The sequence below is a fragment of the Amphibalanus amphitrite genome, unplaced genomic scaffold, assembly GCF_019059575.1.
Source record: "Amphibalanus amphitrite isolate SeventyFive unplaced genomic scaffold, NRLGWU_Aamphi_draft 000012F_arrow, whole genome shotgun sequence".
Classification (NCBI taxonomy): domain Eukaryota; kingdom Metazoa; phylum Arthropoda; class Thecostraca; order Balanomorpha; family Balanidae; genus Amphibalanus; species Amphibalanus amphitrite.
Genome location: NW_024881508.1, coordinates 178,329 through 205,704, shown reverse-complemented (window position 1 = coordinate 205,704; position 27,376 = coordinate 178,329). Strand labels below are relative to the sequence as shown.

Here is a 27,376-nt window from a genome sequence, read left to right as displayed (position 1 = left end):
CATTTCAATACTCGCCATCTAACTCAACTCCACACGTAGACTGACGATAATAACTCAAGTTTAATGTAAAAGACCTTTTAAGTCCATACTTTCAACACTCCGTATCACGGGTGGGGGCCGTGATAGCGACCTTTGGACCTGGACGGCTCCACTCGACGTTTCTCTCCTGTGAGTAGTCCGGCTCCAGCCCCGAGTACCTACAATGTCCCGGCGGCTCTGGCTCCAGTTCGGGAAAAACGTTCCGTCTCCAGCGGACCCGGTTCCGCTCGGGACGGAGGACGGACGGACGTCCGTGGTAGACGGTAGGTATAGCGATGGCTGGGGGGAGTTAAAAGGAAGCGACAGCGCGACCGGAAGGTGCGGTCGCCCGCGGATCGGAAACCGATCCTTGCACATAAGCTCTCGCTGCGTCAAATCGTGCATCATGGACATCAGAATAATATCTAAATTGAAGGAGGAATGCAACATTTAGCAAGCATTACACCGTACAACTTTTTTAACGACAAGGAATCATGGGAATCGATTCGGCACGTCACTTTCGTGCTCCCCGATAGAAGGTTTAGGAGAGGGCTTCATGTGCCAGAGCGCAAAGCTGGCTGCCGAAAAGCCGTACCGCTTGGCGCTTAGAAGATAATTCGGAGACTTTCTGGTATTGATAGGATCTTAATTATTGATGGTGACCGTTCCTTCAGACGTCGATGAAAATCGAAAACATAATGTACACATTTGAATACGAGTTATAATACAGGGTCTCGTATCACTCGGTTACATGTCAAATACATTGTGACAGTCCGTATCCCGTGTCACCTGCTGGCGATGACGATAATCCGACCTTCCATAACGTCAGTGGCTGGACGTCAGTGTCACAACCAGCCCTCCATCACCCGTCACCGCCCCGCGGCCCTCCCCGGCGGCGCCTTACCGTAGATGTCCTCGACGAGTTCCTCCAGCTGATCGGGCGTCATGGCGGCGGGCGCCAGGCCGTGTCGTCCAGTCGGTCTGCACTGGAGCGGCTCGGCACCGGTGGCTGGAACGGCGGCAGGGTGCTGGCAGTCGGCCACCACACACAGTGCCCACACAGCGGAGCTGCCGGCCGTCAGTCACCGGCAGACACCGGGCGCCGCCGCCGTCCCGGCCGCCCGCGCGCCCCGCACTGCCCCGCACTCCTCTCGGGACTGCGTCGGGAGGACCGTCGGCGGCCGAGGCCCGCCGACGGCCACGCACGATGGGTGAGGAGTCGCTCACGGGATATGACATAAAATTCCGCATGCGACAATCATATCAGGGATAATAATATGCAGTCATGCTGTAACTTTGAACTGTAACAAACTGATTTTGACCGTGACGGGCAATTCTTCACTTACCTAATTATTCGAGAGACTAATCGAGAGTGCTCATTGCTCCCACCCCCACCCTTTCACAGGTCTCGTGAGTCGCCAGCCGGCCTGGAAAGAGTCGCTAATCGGACCGGAAATGTCTTACACCTTGAACTGAGCTGAGCCCCTAATATATAATCCGAGTGACAACCTCAAAGGCTGGATGGGTCCTTTGAGACGAATGGACCATCAGAGACCGGTATGGGCTGCTTGAAGTCGGCTTGGGCCCTCAGTGGCGGCATGCGGCACTCAATAGCATCCATAGGACAGATCCCTCGGATGTAGGCTTTGGTCCATACTTTGGCCCATCTGAAGCCGACGTCGGCCCTCAAATGCCTGTTTTGGGACGTCGGCGGTCGGAGGCTAACGCGGGGCTGAAAAGCTGGCGAGATATCTCATGATTGGCGTGAACGTGTGATTGCCGGCGGGGGGGGGGGATTCTCTCTGTCGCTCAGTCATCACCGAATACGACGTTACTCTGGCATAGAAAAAGAATCACGTTACTTTTCGCTTGTATTTACCAAAAGCGAATAAGCCATTTTTCGGATAATATACCTAGAAAAGGTGAAAAAGCCATCAACCTCAATGGTCCGTAGTCGACGGTCGGTCAGCGCGTATACATACATACATACTACATACATACATACATACATACATACATACCTACATACATACTACGCGTATGTAGGCTCCTACCCGAAATTGTTCTCCATTTCGTCAGTAGGTATGGGTAGGTATAGCTTGCGGGCTAGCCCGCTGATCTAATTAACCCGCGTCTTCTGGAAAATTTGTCATAAAACGCCTAAGCTTTGTCACACGTGACACGAGTCACAGGAGCTGGAGCAGCATAGGTAGGTAGGCAGGTAGATACGCTATTGGATTGGTAGGTAAGTCATCGAGATAGGTCGATAGGATCTAGACAGATAGTCGGATACAGGGAAGGGAGGGGCGAGGGCAAACCCCCAAAAAGTTTCTCTAAATCAAAAAGGTGATTTCGCTTCATTATGCACTGCTGGGAATTGTAATTGGTGAACTCGTGCGGTATAATGAAAAAGAGCAGTGTTTTAACAGATCGCATTTGCTTGGCCTTGATCCGCGATCGAGTGGTGCTAAATGCGGTGGGGCTAAACGGGTGGGTGGTGAAAATCATCAACAATTTTTTAGCTAAGGTAATGAAGGAATGTATTTTGTGCTTTATTTAACCAAGAAATGTTGGTTTTCTTATTCATACCTTTTTACAAGCGAACAAAGCTCAGCTCTTCCACTTATAACGTAACCAAAGTGCGTTGCTTTCGCCGAAGCAGGTTCTTTGTTATTATTTTGTACCTTCTGGCCATTTGGAACGAATTATCCCGTTTTGTAGTTATGTAGTATCAGGATACACTTTTTAAGAATTATTTTATCAAATAATGTACCTCAAGGCACATTTTGTGCCTGGCCATCTGTTAATTAGCTTCTTTGAATAAGCCAAAGTTTGTTGTCAGCCGTCAGGCATTGTTTCAAGACCAAGATAGTAGATCACAATCCTGAACTAAGGTTGTTACTGTGTAGGTGTATGTTTTCAGTATTGTTTTCTAGTGAGGAGTATAAGTGTGGCAGCTAAAGCTGAAGTCTTTATTTTCATTACTGTTATTATATGATGTTGTAAAGGACTCAATCATCGACATCTTGATCTGTTACCCCTAAACTGATAAGTTGATAATTTGGCAAAGGTCAAGTGAGCGAGCAAGTGAGCCCTTCATGTGTGGAAGGGCAAGAGGGCTTCTGCATGGCGCTGTACTAGCTGGTCGCTGGAGGTGTGCCAACTTTGGGTGCAATCAGCCCAGCGGTTCCAGAGCTCTGGAAGCGGCACCTTGCATGCGAGCACATGCAAACTGGATCCAAACTGACTTTTGCAGGTCATCCTACTAACTGGTCCCCAACTGTATCAAATTTGAGCACAATGGCCTAGCCGTTCTCGAGATGTGGAAGGGCCTGCTGTATGTGCGCATGTGCACTAGCACCCTAACCCAATGATCATTGATATGCCTTCAAAGTTTGCTGTGGTAAATGTAAGCAGTTAGTTTACTGTTCAATCATTTGCAGCATTGTTTTACCATCCCCAATATTGCAAGTACATGCCAGCAGGTTGGATGCTAACAGCTATGAAATGTAAATGGTGGGATTTGTCAATATACACCAGAATGATGTACTGATGTAGCCAGGATGAAAGTGGACATCCTTGGAAAAACATCCTTCAGCTTTGGAAACATCCTTGGAAAAACAGATACTAGAAGGGGTGAGGGTAAATTTGAAAAGAACCCAGCCAAAATATAACGATTATGGTCAAAATCAATGAAAAGAATAGGATAAGGTCAGAATAAGGACAGGGTAAGCATTCTAAGGGGGTCATAAGGTCAGCCCAAGCCAAATTGGTTTAGAAGGGAAGGGTGTGAAATCTTTTTTTTTTAAATATCACAACTGTTGTTCCTTTCAGTGTATTGTCCTTTGATACCTAACTGTTGTTTTCATTTTCCCAGGTCCATGCATATTAAAGGGACCCTCCCACCTTAACATTAGATTTGAGTTGAGATAGCCAAAATGGGGTCCCTGGCTCACAATTACCGGTTTCGGCACTCACAACATCGAGAAATGCCCTAAATCGGAAATATTGAATTTCAAAATTGCAGCATTTTGATTCAGAGGGGCTAATGCATTGGAATACCCCTCTGAATGTATGACGTCAACGCAGATATATAACGATTTTTAAATGTTTGACTAAAACGTTTTGTAGCACGCGGTGGTATATGCTGCTTTGCGCGCAACAAGTGCCGCACTTTCAGCTGCCAAACTTGCTTCCAAATAAAGTCGCTAGGAACAGCGGAGATCCCAAAAAGTAAACAAAAGTAAAAGTCTAATATCTTGAAAACCGGTGAATATTTTTCGGTGAAATTTGGTAGATATTCGTTTTCGCTCTTTCTGAACCGAGCGACATCACTTTCATGCCAATTCATAACCTTTTTTCAAGGTGGGAGGGTCCCTTTAACATGCTTTACACCCTTCCATATCTTGCATCCATCAATTTCAGCATTTATTGGAAATATTTTCCTTTGATACTTGATATTTTCTTCTTTAATTCAATTGTCTGTTGGGTTTCAAAATGAAATTAAACCATTTATTGGCAATGAGCTACTGTTGGCATATCATAAGTCACGATATGGTAAGGATATCGTATGCACAATATTCACTGTGTATTGGGTTTCACGTGTCCATTTTTCACTTGTCTCAGTCGGAACCTCGCTGTTGCAGAACTGAGCCGAGGGATGCAGCGACTCCACGAGTGAACGGTGTCGACAACGGTCCGGACCACAGCGGCCACTCTGGCTCCCACCGGCAGGTAGGTGCTGCCACCCTGGCCCTAATTGCCGACACCATCCAGGGTAATTAGTGATGGCCACTCTGGCTCCCACCGGCAGGTAGGTGCTGCCACCTACAGCAGCGCACTGCGCCATCTGCAACAGTGAGCCCATCATAGAGTTCAGTGAGTGAGCCGCATTCATACGTAATTATTCCCCCTCCATTTCTCCGGACAAGACATGGCGAAACTCGAAACCATTATGCACGAATTGATGGCGAAACTTTCCACCGCGCCATCGATACGCAATTAGTCCTTCTATTCATTTTGCTTCATTGCTTGATCATTTTTGCGATATACTGCTTAATTATTCCGGACATCGGGTTGAAAATATAACTAAATTATCTACGTACGCGACCAGTCTTACTCTTTCCACTGCCACGTGTAGCACTACATACATTTGCTAATATCTATGGAAAGCGCCTCTGGCTGTTACCTCTCCGCCCTGGAATCGTTCGCCATCCGCCGGATTAGATACCGTGGGATTGGCCATTGCCGGGGCCGACTCCGCGGAGCCCAGACTGGGGGATCGCGATAACGGCCAATTAAACCGGCGGGGAGCGGCACTGTGCGCCGCAGGGGTGGATGGTAGCCGCCTGTCCCCCAGACACGGTGAAGGCCTATGGCGCTCTACGCGGCTTCCCACGCGGTAGTTTTGATTAAATGGGTGTGAGAGAGGAGAGCACGGGGAAGTACGTACGGGTGTTGAGTTCGGTATTCTTGATTACCTATATTTAGTATGTGGCTGGGAATATTGACCGCTGAGGAGCATCGTGCTTTTCTCAAACTCTTATGTCAGGTATTGTATCAGACATAGGTACATATAATTACATCCATGGTACCTACCGGTTTCATGTTTTATAATAGGTTACGCAATCCAGCACGATGGAACCTGATTAATTTGAGGATGAATTAAGGATGACTGAAGATATCCGGGAGGGTCTGAGAGGAAGCGTTACCTACATCGGTACGCAGATAAAACCTCCTGAGCCTAATCGCTTCAGCAGTTTTTTTTTCTACGCAGTTTATCTGACCTTAACATTTAAATCCACTGTTATTAAGGCGAGCTTGTCCGTCGATTTGATCTGCACCCTATGTCCGCTGGTTCCGCTGTGTTCCAGGAATGGAGACCTTACCGCTCCCCGCTGCCACAATCCCTGCCGAGGGTCACTGTCGCACTCAATGCGGGAGATCGAACCATGTATCAGTGTCATCGCCGCATTAGCCGCGCAGAACGCTTCCTCGTGGAGAGTCCGCCGGTAGTTTTTTCCGCACATGTGCTGCAGCCTTCAGATAGGACTGTATGATGGTAGATGTAGTCACGCTTTTCTCGACATTGACACACTTACAGATGGGGAATTAATGATTGTGCTGATGTGCTGGCTCGGAGGACGACCGTTATGACCGTACCCAGGAACTGTCGAACTGAGCTGAGCGCTGAGCAGTTGCTGGCTGTAGCAGCTCGGAGGGGAGGGGACAGCCCGGTCCTGTCTGCTGCAGTGCAGCCGTGTTGCAGACCAACAGCCGGTCGGTGCCGGCGACCTTGGCAGGTGGGACCGGCTGTGGTAACCTTGGGACCTCCCTCCCCTCCAGTCAACCCTCGGCCACGGCCGGGCGAGGAGGGGCGCCGGACGCCTGTCCGACACCGTCGACCTCACTGCACTGGCTTCATCGCGGACATGTGACTGGTAGTAGCCCTGGGCTATAGAGCGTCATTGTCACCGCCACTACCGCCTGGGCCTCTGTGTCGATTACAAAGGCGGCGGCCTCCCGGCGCGGGCCGTCCCCGGCGCTGGCCTCCAGCACGGCACAGGAGAGCGGCCGATGGAGGCAATTTCGACCCGCTTCCCGGCCCGGCCCGTGCCGAGCGGAATACGGGGCGGACACTCGAGCCCCGGTACTGTGCGGGCTGGCTGAGAGCGGTGGCTGCCTCAGTCTAAATCCTAAGAGCAGACTGAGAGAGGTGGCGGACTACCAGAGCCGAGAGCGGACCTCTGCTCTGAAAGGGTCGGTCACCCGCCCTCCGGCAGAGAGTGACGTGGAAACCCCCGAGACTGTCCACTCTGTCCAGTTGGAAACTGGTTTATTCTTTCGACCTTTTCTTTGATTTGATGAATAGGGGGCGGGGTGGCTACAACCGGTTACAGCATTTTGTCTGGACAACCTCACATGCATCTGACTTCTCGGGTTTGTTTTTCTAACAGAACACAAATCTTCGGTTTTTACGTATGCGGCAATCAGTTTTACTTTGCTTAAGATGTTTTTTTTTCTCAAGTAAATAAGAATTAACTAATTTCGCTGTTTAAGCCCTTCCCGAGCCAGGCTGTAAGCCAGGTTATACTACGTAATCAAACTTGTTAATTAACTGCGCTGTCTTTGATATGTTTTTTTTAAGTGGTGTAAGTAGTTAATGTGGTTGGAGATGTTCAGTTCAATCTTCATAAAATGATGATGTTTTTTAAGCCAAGGTAGCATTGAGGCATGATTATGTTATGCAATGCTTGCTTCTAGCAAAAGTGTTCACAGGTACCAATCTCAGAGGTTTAATGTCGTTTCCATGTGGCTCCTTTTTCCTTCTTCCTATTCGTGTTAATTTGCTTTTAGAAATTCCAGTTGGAAATTCCGCCGATGATGACCATAACCTCGTTGATTTTGAGTCTGATATAAGAAAAATCAGAACAAGGGAGCTTAACTCTGACCGGGGATGGGAACAGATGGAAGCGTGTATTCTGGGCCAAGGCTGTAGAGCGAGCGTGCAAATTATTATGTAAGTTGCTGCTATGTGAGGCTGCGATCAGGATTCGTCATCTTTGAGCCTCGTTCCCGTAGTCTGTTTCGCGGAACCAACGGTTCGGTGAGAAAAACATTGCTGACGTCAGCAAGACTTTCGGGGGCAGAAGCTTTCTTTATTTTTCTCTCTTCGGCCGTGGCCTCCAGTGCGAGTGATTGAACAAAGCAATGCGCACAATATTGTTTACATCGAGCAGTTATTGGTTTTGAGTTGCGTTACTGGCATGATTGTTCTGTGTTTGCTTCGTCTTGTTTCAAATAGGCTGCTTTATCAGCTGGTCGGGTGTCATGCATGGACTGGACAAACCTTCCCTCCGAGAGTACGTTTACCGGCCTGCTGTACGTCGGGTGAACACGGTGGCTTGTCCCTGTTTCCGTGGATGAACACTGGCCGGGTCTCGCTCTCCAGTGGGTGAATTTGGTGGCCGGACTTCGGTCGTCTCTGAGATAATACTCAGAGGGGTCTGCCCAGCCCAGTTTCTGTACCAAGGACCTGTCCCTCAGCTGAATCGCCTCCTTAGCCCCGCCTTGGTCTGAGCTAAGCCCAAACTCCAGCCCAAACCCGTTCTCGGAGTATAGGCCCGGTTTCTGAGTTACAAATCCTGTCTATCAGCTCCAGTTACTACCTGTTCCTATATCTGGTTTCCCTTCAAACCGTAATGCCTATTCCAGTATCAGTTTCGGTTCCAGACTCATCCATGTTCTGCTAGTTACCGGTACCGGCCAACTCTCCTATCCATACCTCCTCCACCATCACGACGTCTTAATCGGCGGCGGGTGCCGGACGGGCTGTCGGAGCGGCTTCCTGTCTGCCGGCGGCCGGCCCACTCACTCATCTGCCGTGTCCGTCAGTGGTTCGGCTCAATCCGCCCCGCGAGGTCGCCTCGACGGCCGCGTGGTGCAGCCTGCCGCGTGTGGTCGCCGCGCTGCGGGCGGCTCGGGGTCGTCCTGGCACCGCCGGCACAGTCGCGCGTACGGTGGACGACCAGTCGGTACGGTGGACTGGAGCGCGCGACAGCCCCTCCGGTGGACTGGAACAGTGGACAGTGGAGTGGTGCGCTTGTGGATGGTGATTATCGGCAGTGATTGTGGACAGTGATTGTGGACAGTGATACTGTCCTTTGGAAGCAGCGTATTGAGGAGACCATCTCACGGCAACGTGATGGTTCGCCAGGATATTTGCTGACTGAATAATCGTGCAAAAGGTGGAGAGATAAGCAACACTGGGTGGCTGTCAATCGCCGATCCAGTCGACGCGTGGTCGATTAATTGGTGAGTGACAATCAGACAGCCGCTGACATCTGTACCTGCAGCTTTTCTAGCGTTTCTGCAACGGTACAGCTTTATGAGCCTTCAGGACACTCCCAATTTTTCATTCGCTTCTGCAAGCCCAGCTTTCTTCGTCATCTTGTACCGCCCAGCTTCCTAGCCAACGGCTTCCCGTAAACTTTTCCACCCGACCGGAAACCTCACAACCCTTTCCGCCGTCCGGAATCCCTTAGATTGTCCAGCTTTTGAACCGATACACGGCCAGTCATGTGGTCCGGCGACATTCGTTTGGTCCTTAATTCTCACTCTGTGGCCCGATTCCGATGCCTGTCAGCCATTGTCGATGCTCCTGATGGAGTCCGTTTCAACGTTTGACAAGACTCCGTTACATTCCCTGGAATATGAATGTTTATGTCCCTTGAACGGTGAAGCAGTATGTGTTTAGATGTCACTGGTTTTTGCTTAGAATGTTAGGAGGAATTCATAAACAGTTAGGAACATATACGCTATGATCAGCGTTTCTTTATATCGAATCGTTCGATAGCGTATAGAGGCCAAGTGAATGCTTATAAAGATTAAACAGGACAAAGATACGCACAGCTGAGGTCACAGGACCAGAACAGAAGTCGGTTCAGTATATTTTCCTCCTAACCGCTAACTGGATCGTTTGTCAGATTGCAGTTGAAAGTGAGATTACATCACATGTCATTTGATGCGTGACCTCAAACTGCATTGCATCACTATAGCATTCTATAATTTTATCCATATGGATTGCATATCGATGCGTCAGACTTATTAAGCTCCAGGGGCACTGGCGCTGTACCGGAAAGTGTTCCTCTCAAACATTGCATTTTTCTTTTAATGGCCTATGCTGATTGATCAATGATCATGTAGGTTTATGCTTTGACTCCGCCACTGACGGGCGTTTTGCTTTTTAAAGTCACTCCATGCAACCACTTTTCTTCTCCATTGGACTGAAATCAACGTTGTATCGGTATCTCTTTAGGTGGGCACTGCTTAGGTTCGCTGCTGCCGTCTTATAGGTAACCATTACATAAGAGCTGTAAGCTGGTTTCAGGCCAGGGTGAGGCGTAGTGACAGGCGGGGAAGGGGGAGGAGGGGGAGCGATTAAGGATAATATTCTGAAGGTCGGAAATCCTCTATTGTTCTGCATTGATCAGCGCGTACTTCAGTGGCCTCCCACCAATGAATGTGAGGTAGGAATATGCTCTGCTCCCATTATCTTGGAAAGAGAAATAAAGCTCAATTGTCAGAAGATTACTTTAATGAGATTTGTTAAATGCATGCACCAGATGCTCCAATCTTTTCGTTGTATTTTCCCCTCACCTTGACATCTATTTCTTACAAGGATTATGAGGCTGGTTTTGTTTCTGAATGAGCTCATCTAACGTCTCTTCCAGGATTATGTCCTGGAGTGAGGTATTCCATTTATATAAACATGTATGAAACACTTGAATGATCCATGTGCTTCAGCGCAAAAATATTCTGAGCTTGAGGCACTCTACACCTTATTTAACCTTCGCCCCAGTGGGGGGGTGGGCATATGTTACCACCCTGTCTCGTTTTTTGCGTGTGTATAAAAAATCGCGGCGCGTAGCGCCGCGCCGCTTGGGGTAGCTTTTGGTACATCAATTTTGGACAATGTGTGAAATTTTTAACCCCAGGTCATGTCAGGTCAGGTCACCAGGTCAAGTTAACTGACCAAGCCCAAAAAAAAAGTTTGCAATCCTCTCCAGCCTGCAGTGTTTGTCAGAAAGGTTTGAAACTTGGTGGATTGCATGATGGTATGGGCGCCTATAATTTGTATATCTCGGATTTTTTATATCCGTGACCTAAGGTCAGGCCAGTGGCGTGACCTTACCATTATAAGTCAATGGAGAAAAATGAAAATGCCTCTAGATCCGTGTGTACGCATAGGAACAGTCCAAATATTTCAGAATCACAATGATTTGGACCACCCGAGACGACCATGGTGTCTTTTTTGCTGATAGCCTCTAGAAAGGTCATCCGAGGTCATTTGAGGTTATAAACAGATTTTTGCCAATAACTCTCGATTGGAAAGAGATAGGACGCTGGGGATGGCCTCATTGTGTTTGTCTTGTTGAGACGCATCGAATGATATGCAACATGACCTTTTCCGGTCAGGTCATGACCTTGACCTTAGGTCAAATTTTTAAGTTGACCTTTCAAGGTCAAATTATAGTTCATTCGACGCGTCTCGGTAAGAGGAACACGATTCTGGCAATAGAAATGTCGTGGCTTTTTTTTAGTCAAAAGTTATTGTCGAAAAACACTTTTCGTGAAAACAGCTATTTTTGGAGTTTTTGCCCTCTGGTGGCTAAACCGTTGACCTGAGGTCAATTTTGATGATGACCTTATCGAAAGAAGAGTTCAAGAGCTATCGATTGCTTTTCCATGCGTTTTTCTAGCTATCATAGTTCCTGAGATAAATGCATGTTTTCTGAAAAATATAATGACATTTGGCAAATTTTGACCTTTGATGACCTCCAGTGACCCCAATATTGCTCTAAGATGAAAAATGACCGAAATACTTTCAACCGTACGCATTGAGAGCTATCGACTGCTTTTACCGCGTCTTTCTAGCCCTCTTAGTTTTTGAGTTAGAGGTGGGTGGTAACATATGCCCCCCCCCCCCCCCCCACTAGGGCGAAGTTGGCTGAGACCGCCACTGGGGCGCGGGTTAAAGATATGCACCATTAGCGGCAACATGTCCTTATACTTTTTGAAGGCCGACGCACTCGGCTTTTGTTCATAACGCTTCTGTGAATACATCATGCTATGATGAATCTGAAAGCAGATATTTTAACGGGCAAAGTAGGTAATGCTTCCAGTAAATAAGATGGGCGTGGGTGGTCACACCATGAATTTACTCATCTTCGAACCACTACAACCTACAAAACCTTTTTTGTGCTCCAGGGAATCAGCGCTAATTCGATGCCTGACAAATGGAAGTCCTATTTCACCGACACACTGCACTGGGCCGCCGTCTGTTGACAAGAAGAAAATATTCAAAGTGTTGTTCCGCTCTCCGTTGCGTTTGCTGTCATGTTTTGCTGACTTAAAAGCGAAACTCTTAATCTTTCTGACCTTGCTTTTGCCAACACGTCTCATAGTCTCCAGATAGCGAGAAAATAATTAATAGAGCGAGGGGACCCAGTGCGCGAAGCACAGGAACTTCATGCTCGAACAGGATTGTCGGAGTACCCAGAATGCCGCTTGACGTGATGGGTCAGTTTTGACGGGCCTCACTGTCGTTCTGTATCACAATTCATGCTGGGAGTAGGTACGCCATGAATGAGATAATACTTATCTCATCCATATTTATTATGATCTCATCCAGTATTATCTCATCCATGAGTAGGTACGCTTAATTTTTCCGCATTGTTAAAGGGACCCTCCCACCTTCAAAAAAGTTAATGAATTGGCATGAAAGTGATGTCGCTCTGTTCAGAAAGATCGAAAACGAATAGCTACCAAATTTCATCGAAAAATATTCACCGGTATTCAAGATATGAGACTTTTATTAGAGAGAGAAAATATATGAAAAATTGACCTCTCCTCGACATTTAAAATTATTAGAATAGCCAAATATTACTGTATTGATATTTCGACCAACAGGTCTTCTTCAGAATAAGACAGTGTACACAAGTGTACGAGAATACAATAATTTTTTGAATTTGAAAACCGCGGGAATAAGTCTGCTGCAGCAATTATTGTATTCTCGTACACTTGTGTACACTGTCTTATTCTGAAGAAGACCTGTTGGTCGAAATATCAATACAGTAATATTTGGCTATTCTAATAATTTTAAATGTCGAGGAGAGGTCAATTTTTCATATATTTTCTCTCTCTAATATTCATAATGTTCCTCGCAAGAGCGCTCCAAAGAATAAGTTATGAGACTTTTACTTTTGTTTACTTTTGGGGATCTCCGCTGTTCCTAGCGACTTTATTTGAAAGTGCGGCACTTGTTGCGCGAAAAGCGGCATATACCACCGCGTGCTACGAAACGTTTTAGTAAAAGATTTAAAATCGTTAGATCTGCGCTGACGTCACAAATTCTAAGGGGGCATTCCAATGCATTAGCCCCTTAGAATCCGAAAACTGCAAGTTTGAAATTCCATATCTCCGAATTAAAGCATTTTTCGATGTTGTGATTGCCCAAACCGGTATTTTCAGGCCATGGCCACCAATTTGGCTATCTCAACTCAAAACTAATGTTAAGGTGGGATGGTCACTTTAATGCGCTTCAATTGTCCATGCCTTTGCAAGGCGTACTTTTTTTGTGTGTAAACAAACTGGCTGTCCTGCGGTAGCTTATCTGCGTACTGCTTAGGTTGCTCCTACAGGATTTTGGGCTTGGAATCCTGGGCATTGGGCATTGGAATCCTACATACATGTATTTATTGAAATAAGCGATGCTGGTCCAGAAGTGTGTGCTCCTTTCATATGTTCCATCACCTCAGTCCCCTTTGCAAAGATTACCTCCAATTTGCAAATGAGAAAACTTCTCACTGTACGGCTCTCGTTTCTCAGGACATTTCTTCTTTACCTGTTGTTCCCTGTTCGACCTACAAGCCCCTTACTTTTTCGCTTCCCGTTTTTCTCACATCTCTCTCTCTCTCTCTCTCTCTCTCTCTCTCTCTCTCTTCTCTTCTCTTCTCTTCTCTTCTCTTCTCTTCTCTTCTCTTCTCTTCTCTTCTCTTCTCTTCTCTTCTCTTCTCTTCCTCCCTCTCTCCCTCCTTTCTTTCTCACATCATGGTCATCACCATCACCATCCTGAGGGCGGTCTCCCGTTTGGGTTTTCTCTCGTGTGCTTGTTTTTGCATCTCGGACCTCTATATCACTAACCTGTGTGAGGCTGGGCTGTTACCAGCTGGCCATCAGGTCGCCTTTGCTTCTGGTGAGTGATTTGCCTTTCTTTGGTGAGACTCGGGTTGTGTAAGTCTCCTGCCCATGAGAGGATACTAGGGTTAGTTTGTCGTTTCCACGGGGAGATCAATGCATGCTTCTCACCAACTGGCGACTAGACCGCCTCTTCATATTAGACTTGGGTGAGTACTGAATAAGTCGCCTCTCCGTTTGAGACTGTAGCGCGCAAGTTGCCTCTCTCAGTGTGAGACTATGGACCACAGACTATGGACTCGCCTCCTCGTGTGAGACTATAACTAGTGAGCCTAAGCCACCTCCCCATGTGAGATTTAAGGTGCGTAAGCCGCCTCTCCGTGTGAGACTACATACTATGGAGCGTAAGCCGCCTCCCCATGTGAGACTATGGTGCGTAAGCCGCCTCTCTCGGTGTGAGTCGCCTCTCGCAGCAGCTGCTCGGGGATCGATGCGCGCCTGTCGGTCCGGCCGACCGGCGGACGTGCTACAGCCTATCCCACCAGCCAGCCGCTATACAGTCGCTCCCACCGCCCAGCCGCTATACAGTCGCTCCCACCAGCCGGCCGCTACCACTGCCAATCGATATCTGCTGCCCGTCTCACAAAGCTGCAGCCTGAAAAGTACGCACCGCTCACCGCTCTCTTCCCGCGAACTGTATCAGTGCAAGGTGTGTGGAGGTGTGTGTCCTCCAGTTTCGATAACATTGGGTGAGTGAAGCGCGAGTATTGCTGCTTGTTGGCGAAGTAAAAAAAAATCCCTGGTTTCGTGGTTTATTGTTGTTAGTGACTGTGAGACTAGTTGGCAAGAATGTACAAATTTGTTCCCGGAGTTGATCAAGAAAAGTGGCACGCCAGATCCCCTGCATATTACCTACTTTACGAAATGACTTTAGAAGGCTTTGGTAAAGTACTTCCCGTGTTTTGACTGCGTGCTTCCATCGCGTATAGGTACCTAATTTAATTAAAATAGTTTTGATCAACAGTCGTTTCCTCTCAAGTGAAATGTGGAAGATTATATAAGTTTAGGAAGATTATTATATTGATTTCGAAAGTGGGTTACCCGCGTGCTCCGCAACGCGAAGAAGGGTTATTTTTGACCACTGGTTATGGGTTGGTCTGTGTCGATTTGGTTGATATCCATTTCGTTCGATTGCTTTTTGACGGCCAAGCATTTTGTAACAAAACAAAAAAGATGCATCGCATCGAGGTTCCCGTGTCGTATTATCATGCGTTCTACTTAAGAATGCTTCGAAAACTGTCGTGAAGTCTTTTGAGGGCCAGCGATGAATTTCGCTAAAAATGACAATGTAATGGTTTGGAACATTTACATTTTTAAGAATACTGTTGCTCATCAGGCAAAAATGAAGAGTGAATATTGGACAGAATTGAATGGTCTATCCCAGGGGTCGGCAAATGGTGGGGCATGCCCCCTTTGGGGGTAATGGAGCCCCTCGGCGGGGGGTAATGGGGGCCTCTGAGAAAGCCTTATCTTAGAATTAATGTCTCCCTTGATGTGACAGACATCACGCCTGTTTGGTCTCAGGGTTCAAAGATCGAACGCTAACCGTCGCCCCTCAATTGGCGTTTTCATAACTGCTAACGTAAACGGGGAGGGGCCGGTCGGACCCCAGCCTCTCGGCCTCTGAAATCTGAACTGGAACTTTGCGGTAGAAAAATGAACGTGCTACCCGTGACGATAGGAAGACGCTGCTACCCAATTTTAACCTTCGCACTTATAGGGGACCCCCTTTTCCTCGGGTTTTCGCGAATAACTCGCGCAAAAAGCGGCCGATCGGGATGACATTTTCAGTACAGGTTTATCAATTTTATACATTGTAGCTAGAATTTCGCAACCATTTGAACATATACCAAGTAATTTTGGTGCCTGCCTTCGTAACATGTTACGAAGCTGTCAGTGGTTGTTGATGCCTACTATAAATACCCGACAGGACGCCTATTGGTTGACCTGACCTGACCCGACCTGGCCTAAATGCACGAAGGCATCTGTGATCAAAACTTAGATAAAATTCGTGATCAGTACCCCGACAAACTCCACAACATCCTCACTTTACGAAGTTCTGACAGGTCTCGATTTTCCGACTTTTTGGGTCATTGAGCCGACCTGGAAGGTCAATCAATGATCTGGGACCTTAAAATCGCGTATCATCAGCTTCCTCTCGTCACGGGCAACACGCTCGTTTTTTCCGCGAAGCTCATGCTTGATCAGGGGCCGAACGACAAAGAGGGGTCCAACGAATTTCTCCCCCCATAAATTAGCGGCTGGCAAAACACCAATACGGGTGACGGTTAACTTCCTTGGCCATTGGGTGACTTAAGACTTTCAAAGGGTCAATGACAATTGTGGAGTAGATCAGAACCCGCTGTACCTTCTAGAATTGAAATTTTATGACCTTCCATGATCTCAAGAAACAACTGCCCAACAGTCAACAGTTATTTCTGTCAATGTATGACATGTTTTATGGCAGATAAAAAAAATGATCGGCTCAAGGGTAAAATTTTGTCGTGATCCGACGTTTTTACATAATAATACCCGAAATACCAAAAGAGTCACGGAAAGGTATGACATTTCAGTGAGCTCGGTTGTGTATGCAATGGTGTCTGGTAGGGTGGGGGTAATGGCCCAGCCTGGCGCCCGAAAAGGGGGCACGACCCCGGAGGGCCTGCCGACCACTGGTCTATCCAATGGTACCATATTCAATTGCCAAAGGATTCAGGTTATGCAGCAAAACCCGTGTAATTAATAAAGTGGCACATCATTGACAAACACCATTTTCTCCCGTGATTTGCACCACCTTGATTTGGATCAATCAGCTTTTCAAATTTTTCTATGAGAGGCAGTACATTTCTCTTGCTAATAGGCGTTGTATCAACTCGCTCCGTCTGACGGTCACCTGAAAATAATATAAGTTCCAAAATCCGTCCAAAGCGTCAATTTTCCACATAAAAGTGTCCTCCCCGGTGCACGTGGCGCGTGCCATCCCCTGCACCGCACACCATTCGATAGCCCGTTCAATTATCTACACGATGCTGTTTTTCCCGTGCCGGTCGGACCCCTGGTCACCAAGATATTGCACCGGGACCGGAACCGTGTCGGCCAAAATTAGCCGTTTTCGCCCGATTTCGCACGCCGATTTATACATGTAAAGTCTATGACGCAAATTTGCACTTTTTGGGCACGCGCCACGCGCTCCCTATCGACCCGATCGAGCCCAGACCCCTCAAAGGCACGTCGCGCATCCTTGATCTATAAGTTGTGCAAGTTTCACCGCGCTAGGTGCAACGGTCTGGCCTGTAGTCCACGCAAAGCACCACCAAGTCGGGACCTCGCTAACGGACAGACGCACCCTCCTCAAATAGTTACGAGCGAGCGAGCGCAGCGAGCGAAGCGAAGTCTTTTCAATATAACGGAAAAATCTCAGTATGAGCGGCCCGGCCCGGCCCGGCCCGGCCTGTAACGCTTTTTAGAGGCTTATATCTCAGCAACCGCTGGACCGAATGGCCTGCGGTCTTTTTTGCTGGGTAGCCCCATCCCTTCTGCCCCGTAATTGACTACTTTTGATACATCTCAGTGACCGCCGTGGCACGTGCCACGTGAAAAGTCAAGGGTGTTCAAGCAGTTTTGCAAAAGTAATGATTTTGATAGGCCCATATCTCAGCAGCGGCTTGAGCGATTGTCTTGCGGTCATTTTTATAGGGTAGCTGCATCCCTTCTACCAAAGGTCGGATACTCTTCATCTATGTGAGTGACCCCCACTGCACGTGCAAAATACAACAATAAGAGGTGCCAAATTTGTTCCCATTTCAGTAACTCGGTAATTACTGGGGCGATTTCGCTGAAACTTGGCATACAGGTAGGCACCCACCAGGTAATGCATTCCCATGTGTTGCAGTTAGGGTGCTACTGCACGTGCGCACGTGCAGGGGGCGTTTCCAGATCTCGAGAACGGCTGGGCCGATTGCGCTCAAATTTGGTACACGGTTGGGGACCGGTTAGTAAGGTGCCGTGCAAAAGTCAATTTGGACCCCGTTTGCACGTGCGCACGTGCAGAATGCCGCTTCCAGATCTCAGGAACGGCTGGGCCGATTGCGTTCAAATTTGGTACACCGCTAGCGACCGGTCAGAAGGGTGCTTTGCAAAAGCCCGTTGGAAGTACCCTCCAGCCCTTCTGCACGTGCAGGGCTCACTATCTCGCTCGCTCGTTCTTCGCCCAAAAGGCGTTTTACTGGTAATATAGACTTTGCTTGCAACAAACTTAACCCGCGCCCTGGTGGGGTCTGTTTATAACGCGACCTGGTGGGGGGGGGGGCTATTTTTTGCCCCCCCCCTCATATCTCCGAAACTACTGGACGGATCCACAAAATTCAAACGGCGTTCGAAAGGCCTGTCAAATTTGTCGAAGGAAACCAAATTTCATTGACCTCGGGGTCACCGATGACGTCACAGGTCAGGTCAAAGATGGAATGTTTCACCGTTCACGGGTCTTCTAGGGAATGCGCTATAACACCGAGGAAAACGCATTTTGTCGAGAATCAGCGATAGGGCGTCAGTTGCCTAGTAGATATGTTGCTATTAGAGGTCACTGACAATACCAGGTCAGGTCACAGGTCAGGTCACCAAGGGTCACAGGTCAGGTCACATGAGCCCAACTTTACTAGGGTTGTGTGATGCATGTTTTATGGCCAATTTTTCATTTCCAACTCAGTGGTGTTGGTTATAAGACTATCAGGTACGGCTTAGGCCACTTTCTGGTGAAGTTCAGGTCAAGGTCAGGTCAAGGTCAGGCCAAAAAAGGTCAAATTTTAAAGTTGATAGTTTTGCATAAAATGGGTATTGTTTCGATGCAGCTCGTCTTGGGGAGTCTAATGGTGGTCTTTGTTTTGCGCTACGGGGTCTAGAATTGCTAAAAATTGAGTTTGAAAATTTGACGTCATCAATTTTGGACAGTTTTTTCGCTATAACTTCGCCAAAAAAAGAGGTATCAATCTCAAATTTGGTATGTATATTGAAGGCGGTAAGGACTATCACATATATTCCGGTTTTTGCGAAATTCAAAAAACTTTTTGAATTTTTCGATTATTATATCAAAAAAAAAATATTTTTTGATTTTTGGGGGTCAAAATCCAAAAATTTCAAAAATCCGAGATGGCAGTTTTGTAGCCCTCTTGATTTTACAGCTTTTATGTCTTTATCATTTTTCTGTATTTGCAAAGCTATAGGCCTGACAGCTCTTCCCGCGAAACCCTTTTTTGGGTCGAAAACGACAGAACATGACGTCACTCTGACGTCATTTCCGGCCAACCTATCATAGCCTTTGGAAAAATTTTTGGTCACAATGTGTAAAATTGATGTCCGGGAGGGTACTGAAAGTTTGGTGACGATCGGCGCAGCGGTTCTGGAGATATATCGAAAAGTCTGGAGGGGGGGCAAAAAATAGCCCCCCCCACCAGGTCGCGGGTTAATGTACTAAATCGTGTCTAGACAAACTGAACCATAGTTGGATACAGAGGTGTCGGTGACATCTGCAGTTTGAGTTTGTTTCAGCAAATGGAAGGAAAAAGCTACCATTGCGCCGTGTTTTGAAAGCTTGCATTGCATGCATATTACTATTTGAGGAGGGTACGTCTGTCCGTTACCGAGGTCCCGACTTGATGGTGCTTTGCGTGGACTACAGGCCAGACCGTTGCACCTAGCACGCTGAAATTTGCACAACTTATAGATCAAGGATGCGCGACGTGCCTTTGAGGGGTCTGGGCTCGATCGGATTGGTAGGGAGCGCGTGGCGCGTGCTCAAAAAGTGCAAATTCGCGTCATAGACTTTACATGTATAAATCGTCTTGCAAAATCAGTCGAAAATGGCCAAATTTGCCCGACACGGGTCCGATCCCCGTGCAATATCTCGGTAACCGTGGGCCCGATCGGCACGGGGAAAACAGCGTCGTGTAGATAATTGAACGGGCTATCGAATGATGTGCGGTGCAGGGGATGGCACGCGCCACGTGCACCGGTGAGGGCACTTTTATGTGGAAAATTGACGTTTTGGACGGATTTTGGAATTTATATTATTTTTAGGTGACCGCCAGACGGAGCGGGTTGAAACAACGTCTATAAGCAATAAAAATGTACCGCCTCTCTTGGAAAAATTGTGAAAAGCTGATTGATCCAAATCAAGGTGGTACAAATCACGGGAGAAAATGGTGTTTGTCAATTTTGTGCCACTTTGTTTATCAAATTGGTTTTGCCCCATGATCTGATATCTCTGGCAATTAAAAATGGCACCGTTGGAAAGAGCATTCAATTCTGTCCAAGGTTCAGTCTTCATTTTTGCATGATGATCAACAGTATTCTTAAAAATGTAAATGTTCCAAACCATTACATTGTCATTTTTAGCGAAATTCATCGGTGGCCCTCAAAAGACTTCACGCCAGTTTTCGAATCATTCATAAGTAGAACGCATGATTTAGAGACATGTTAGTGTGGAGAGCAAATAGATATTACAAGCGGCTGCGCCACTTGCTTCGCGGCGTAGCCAGAAAATGCGGCACCAGCTAATTTGCTTTCGAATGGTGTTTGATTTAAATTGATCTGTCGTCTGGAAGCAGAGATATGGACGGAAACGTGAGGAGGAAAACTTTGAACATACCTTATCTGAGGGCTTAGTTGGATGAAATTTGGGTCATGCGGGGTCAAGTCAGGTCAAGGTTCAGGCCAGGTCACCTTCGGTCAGGAGAGGTCGTATAGGTCACCTCGTCACATTGGATCGGCCTGGACCACACCTCTGCTACCACTACCCCTACCACTACCCCTACCACTACCCCTACTGCTACCCCTACTACTACCCCTACCACTACCCCTACTACTACTCCTACCACTACCCCTACTACTACTCCTACCACTACCCCTACCCCTACCACTACCACTACCACTACTCCTACTACCACCCCTACCACTACCCCTACCACTACCTTTACTATTACCCGTACCTACTACTACCCCTACCACTACCACTACTCCTACTACTACCCCTACCACTACCACTACCACTACTACTACCCTTACCAACTACAACCCCTACCACTACCACTAATACTACCACTACCCCTACCGCTACTACTACCACTACACCTACCACTACCACTGGGTCATGTGAGGTCACAAATTATCAGGTTAACTGATAAACTAAAAAAAAGAGTTCCTAACCCTGTTCCTAGTCGTGTCATTCCACTACTCTTTCTTAATCGTATTTGATGGAAATGACTCCTTGTGACAAATGTGGCGCATTGCGACAAAAGTGAGGCATTTGTAATTGTCGTTTTGCCATACATCCTTCCACCGAATTGCACGTTTATCGGACCATATTTGACAAAAATGTGCGATTTGCGACAAAAATGGCCCTCGTGACAAATGTGGCGCACTACGGCAAACGCGGTGCATTCGGTTAAGCGCATTGAAAACTGTCTTTATTTACCGAAAATCAACACCTTCATTCGCCTCTGTTTAGCAAAATAAACAACTTGGCCAATCTGCAAATGAGAGGCACCCGCCGCCGATCGTCATGCATTTTAGTTGCAAAGTTTATCGAACCCGGCTGCCAATGCCTTGAAGACCGAGCAAATTTGTGAGAAAATGCACCTTTTTCCAGCGCGTGCCACGTGCGAACCATCCAACCCCCGGGACTCGAACCACGCCACTGCACGTGCGCGTGACGTCATCAACACCGTGCGAAAATTTCAGCCCCCTCGTCCGTACCGTTTGACCCCCGCACGACGTCAAAGCACCCCTCTGCACGGTGCAAACACACAGACAGAGTTTCATTTCACAAATAGTATAGTAGATAGGATTAAATTGGACTTACTCCACAAGAGAATCGTTTTCGGTCGGAGCTTTCGACATGTATTACATGTCCTCTTCAGCGAAGGTCGGTAATCGGGGCGAAAATAAAACGTTCGGGTCGAATCGAATCGCACAAGATGTCGGTGAGCTGCGCAGAGTTATTTAGGCCGCTTGAATTATAAAATAAGCAAGACTGAAACACGTGACGACAATAAGAGTACACTCAATGAGAAGGTCTACCAAAAAACAAGAACGCATACCACACTAATAAAATCCTAAAAAATATAGAAGTCAATACATACTATCTCGGTACAGAAATATAAAACGTTATACATACCTATAAATACCACAAAAGTTAAAAACTACAAAGATGCTAAAGCAGGTGGGGTACAAAAGTGTAAAGAGATCAATATAAAAAACACTATCACACGATATAAATGTTTAAAACACTATAAAACTACTGGCAAACACGACGAATTATTGGCAGCCAGCGGTCTTGCAGCAGCGCACCTGAGTTTCTGTTCACATTCGCATCATTAGGCGACACCAAGACGGCCTCCCGCCGTCCCACAGTCCGGATGTACGCCGACTCGAGCAGCAGTCGCATCTGGTAGTGGTTGGCTCGATTTAGTACCTTGACCTCATCGAAGGCAGGTGAACAATCCCTGTGAGCACTGAAGGCCGATGCGTTGGCTCTCGAGCGAACAGCTCCAGTCCAGCTCTCCCGGTGTTCTCTGACTCTGGTTCCTAGCTCACGGTCTGTCTCGCCGATGTAGACCACAGGATCACCGTCAACTTGGCAGGAGCACTCGATCTTGTAGACCACGTTGCTCTCCTGCAGCTTCGGCAAGTGGTGCTTGGCTTTACTGCAGAGCAATGATCCGATGGTCAGCGACGGCTTGGAGACCAGCTGGATGCCGATCTTGCTGGCTTCCCGCTTGAGCTGGTAAAAACAGGAGCCAGCGAACGGGACTGACACTCTGACAGGCGCAGCTGGTGAGGTCGAGCTTGGTGGTGACGGTAGAGCCCTGGCCTTCAGTCTGAGATCCGCTTGCGCTTAGAAAGGAAGACCGATTCAGCACTAAGGTCTACCGGAAAGCATGCAGCACTGATCAAGTACCGGCATTCTCATCATACACCGAGACCCGCTATCTCAGGTCGGCCATCAGATCGGACTGCATTCGAGCCATCCGCTACTGCACGACCATCAAAACCCGCCAGCAGGAGTTCGACTTCATACGCCGCAAGTTCCGTCAGCATGGCTACCCGCTCCCATTCATCGAGTCCACCATCCAGAAAGCGCAAGCGGATCTCAGACTGAAGGCCAGGGCTCTACCGTCACCACCAAGCTCGACCTCACCAGCTGCGCCTGTCAGAGTGTCAGTCCCGTTCGCTGGCTCCTGTTTTTACCAGCTCAAGCGGGAAGCCAGCAAGATCGGCATCCAGCTGGTCTCCAAGCCGTCGCTGACCATCGGATCATTGCTCTGCAGTAAAGCCAAGCACCACTTGCCGAAGCTGCAGGAGAGCAACGTGGTCTACAAGATCGAGTGCTCCTGCCAAGTTGACGGTGATCCTGTGGTCTACATCGGCGAGACAGACCGTGAGCTAGGAACCAGAGTCAGAGAACACCGGGAGAGCTGGACTGGAGCTGTTCGCTCGAGAGCCAACGCATCGGCCTTCAGTGCTCACAGGGATTGTTCACCTGCCTTCGATGAGGTCAAGGTACTAAATCGAGCCAACCACTACCAGATGCGACTGCTGCTCGAGTCGGCGTACATCCGGACTGTGGGACGGCGGGAGGCCGTCTTGGTGTCGCCTAATGATGCGAATGTGAACAGAAACTCAGGTGCGCTGCTGCAAGACCGCTGGCTGCCAATAATTCGTCGTGTTTGCCAGTAGTTTTATAGTGTTTTAAACATTTATATCGTGTGATAGTGTTTTTTATATTGATCTCTTTACACTTTTGTACCCCACCTGCTTTAGCATCTTTGTAGTTTTTAACTTTTGTGGTATTTATAGGTATGTATAACGTTTTATATTTCTGTACCGAGATAGTATGTATTATATAATACTGAACGAGGCCGGTGTAAATAAATTTTCAAGACCGAGGTCCTTACTGGATTTTTGAACGAGGCCGAAGGCCGAGTTCAAAAATCAGTAAGGACTGAGGTCTTGAAAATTTATCACCGGCCGAGTTTGGTATGTATTTTACTGTATGCCAACGATAAATTTATTTTCTGGACCGAAGCTCTTAGCCAACTTAGGAACGAGACCATCCCAAAATGTTGGCTTAAGTGCATTCTGGTAATGCATTTTTGACCGTGGTCAATTTGCTTACACCAGTTATTACCACACCCCTCTGGCTAATGTATTTGAATAGGCCAGGCATACAGTAATGAACTATATTTTTTAGGATTTTATTAGTGTGGTATGCGTTCTTGTTTTTTGGTAGACCTTCTCATTGAGTGTACTCTTATTGTCGTCACGTGTTTCAGTCTTGCTTATTTTATAATTCAAGCGGCCTAAATAACTCTGCGCAGCTCACCGACATCTTGTGCGATTCGATTCGACCCGAACGTTTTATTTTCGCCCCGATTACCGACCTTCGCTGAAGAGGACATGTAATACATGTCGAAAGCTCCGACCGAAAACGATTCTCTTGTGGAGTAAGTCCAATTTAATCCTATAATATCTAGAACGCATGATAATACGACACGGGCACCTCGATGCGATGTATCTTTTTTGTTTTATTACAAAATGCTTGGCCGTCAAAAAGTAATCGAACGAAATAGATACCGTAAACGGGGGTGACTTTGCCATGTTTTCAACTTTAGACGTTTGTATTTTTTAAACTTGTTAACTTATTGGGATGACTCTATGTTTAAAACACGGATGACGATTAGCTCTTTGGGTTTTGTTATTATCGTATTTATATCTTGCCTAGAAATATAAATTTTTAAGGAAAATGAGTCGTGGCAAAGTTAAACTGAAAAAGGGGTGACTTTGCCACTATGCCAAATAATGGTTTTTTAACGCTAACAAATTCTTTTCAAGCATTTTTGTTCCATTGAATGGTGAAGGGCAACCATCCTTTATTGTTTTATAGGAAAAAATAAAGCAATTCGAGGTTTTTTGCTCTTAAACGATGTACAAAAAAGGAGAGATACCTTACTTTTTATAATACATTATATTTGTTGAGAATAATTGATGTTTGATAGTAAATAGATACTGAAAATGGTTCAGAATCGATAAATAAGCAAATATACTATTGTATCGGTACTCTAGGACCTTGCCGCTTTTTTCCAGCGGCATTAAGAGGAACAGAAAGAGGACGTTCTTGCGGGAACTGACCGACACAATTGTTATCAGCGTTTTGATCTATAAAATGATACAGATTTCTTCAGCCAGTCTTACTGGCAAACTCAGGAGTTGTAGATGATCATGGCTGTGCTGAAAAGTTGGGTCCAGCTTCATCCATTTTTTTATTTTGGTAATTTTTGCCTTTCTATACTCCCACTGTGCATTCCTGTGCTATAAAAAAAAAGAAAAAAGAATAACTTTCAACATATAAACTTGTACTTTCTAAAAACCAGTTTGGAGATCAAAATGATGCTATATTGAAAACTTATTTTGAATTGCATCGGATAAGTATTTCATTTTTGCATTGATAACATGGTGGCAAAGTCACCCCATGTGGCCTGCAATTCACTTGGATGAATCGCCACCAAAAATTTTAGCTAAATGAAGTGACAAATGCCAGTTTTGTTGGATATGCTAACTTAACAGCCTTGTCATGATCAACCATACCAAGTTTCAGCATCGCGGTTGGTCTAGAACATGGTTAGATAATACAAAGTTCGGACCTCTTCAAATTTGACCATTTCAATGACTCCAATAAAATGGAGCCCGTTAGGTATTTAGTGGTAACTTATCTCTCAGTGCTGGTTATTTTGGAAGGCCCATCAATTATCTTTCATTTGTGCATTAAAAATTATGACATTCTTCGTAAAATATCACTAGAGATCACCCTAAAGCATTTTTTGAGAAGCATGGCAAAGTCACCCAGCAAGGCAAAGTCACCCCCGTTTACGGTGCCAACAAAATCGACACAGACCAACCCAATACCCACGGGTAAGAAATAGCCCTTCTTCGCGTTGCGGAGCACGCGGGTCACCCTAGTTGATTTCTATTTTGAAGAGGGCTATTGGTAAACACTATCACATGCAGGTAATAGCAATATTTATAAAAAAATATGGATCCCAGTTGTTGTTAGGCCATGGAAAGCATGGCTTGGCGTCGTGTCTTTACATGTTATTATGACCCATGCATTACCGTTCTTAGATTACAGTAGTAGTCGGTTGAGCAATGCATGGGGGGGGGGGGGTACAATTTTGTCACTGGCATGGGATAATGGCCGTCCACAATGACAAGACTGATAAAAGTGTTCACTCCCAATATGAGATGGTGATGAGTAGAATTGTAATGAATTTAGCACTGCGGACAACTGCGTGAGGAAGCTTAGCGCGTTTGTGACAACTTGCCATTTACAGAAAGGTTTGCAGGCTACGTAATTTTAATTGGCGTGGCCAGTCGCCATCGCCTTTCAGACGTTGCTACATCTTGTTTGTAACTGATCGCGCCTTTATGTGATTGAAGCGCACCGCGTAATGACTTCCATGTACCTCGTCTCAGTTATTACTGTCAGGAAGTCGTAAATCATAGATTTCACCGTGTTCTTCAAACTTGCGTTTGACGCTCATGATTTAGAAACACGGGTCTGGAGAAATGATTTTCCATTGGCAGCATGTTGATTGATTTTTATTCCTAATGCATCCACAACCATTCATAGTTGCAATAGCCAACAACCATCAAACATTCGTTTCTTGCAAAACTTCTCCCGGAGAACATTGTCAGTATTGCAACTGTGTCACTAAAAACCAAAGTATCTTATGCGTCATGCGTATACCACAGAACTGTGCGGTGCACAGGTGGCCCTGACCATTTAATAAAAATGTGCAAATGCAGTAACACTGCATTCTACCGCGCATAGGAGTGAGATGTTGATAACGGACCGCAAAAATTCCTTACAGATACTGATTCTGTCTGGTGTTTTGTCTACCCAACAGCGTTTTGAATAATCGGCACTTCATAATTGGTCTTCAATTTCATGTTTCATACTTAAAGTATGAAATGCCAAAAATGTGGATGACTAATGCCAAAAATGACTAATGCCAATTGCCTCCTGACTAATTTCAAAAATGTGTTTTCTGACGTCAGTCATTGACCAGCTATCCCCTTTTCAAACACGGTGCATATTCACCAGTGATTTCCGGGGCTAGCGATTATAGATGTAGTTATGTTAAGCAGTTCAAACAAGTCAGATACAAAATGCTCATTGTGAGTTTATTTCAGTTCCACTAAGCTTTGTTTGGGCCCATTTCCTCTGGGGCCCTATTTTCCCACGGCCTACTGGTGATGTTGTAAACACTCCAGTTCGTCTCTTGGGCATCTTAGCGTCAAGTGCCAGGAGTGTTTGAAAGTTGTGCAAGTCATTCTGAAAGTCCGTATGCCTGTTTAGGTCAGGTAGAGCTTTTAGCACTATAAGAGATAACGATATGTCAAATTTTAGATTCGGACATTCTTGAACAAATGCCGTGACTTTGGTTGAATAGCGTGGAAAATGTTACCCGATTTTTTTTCAGCGTTTCCGTGGTTTCCTTTCATAATTAACAGCTTCAGGTGAATAGTTTGACCTGAAACTACAAAA

At 46.6% G+C, this 27,376-nt stretch overlaps 2 protein-coding genes across 2 annotated transcripts in view; one reads left to right on the top strand and one right to left on the bottom strand.

Moving 5' to 3' along the window:
* LOC122382700 (N-alpha-acetyltransferase 25, NatB auxiliary subunit-like) overlaps positions 1-1,155 on the bottom strand; it is a 28,422-nt gene extending 27,267 nt beyond the window's left edge. The window contains exon 1 of the mRNA XM_043368390.1: positions 923-1,155. The gene's annotated coding sequence lies outside the window, so the exon portion shown is untranslated. The remainder of the gene's footprint in view (positions 1-922) is intronic.
* A 3,658-nt stretch (positions 1,156-4,813) lies between these two features.
* Positions 4,814-27,376, top strand: part of LOC122382675 (protein gustavus-like) — a 62,672-nt gene continuing 40,109 nt past the window's right edge. Inside the window, exon 1 of the mRNA XM_043368367.1 lies at positions 4,814-4,831. The gene's annotated coding sequence lies outside the window, so the exon portion shown is untranslated. The remainder of the gene's footprint in view (positions 4,832-27,376) is intronic.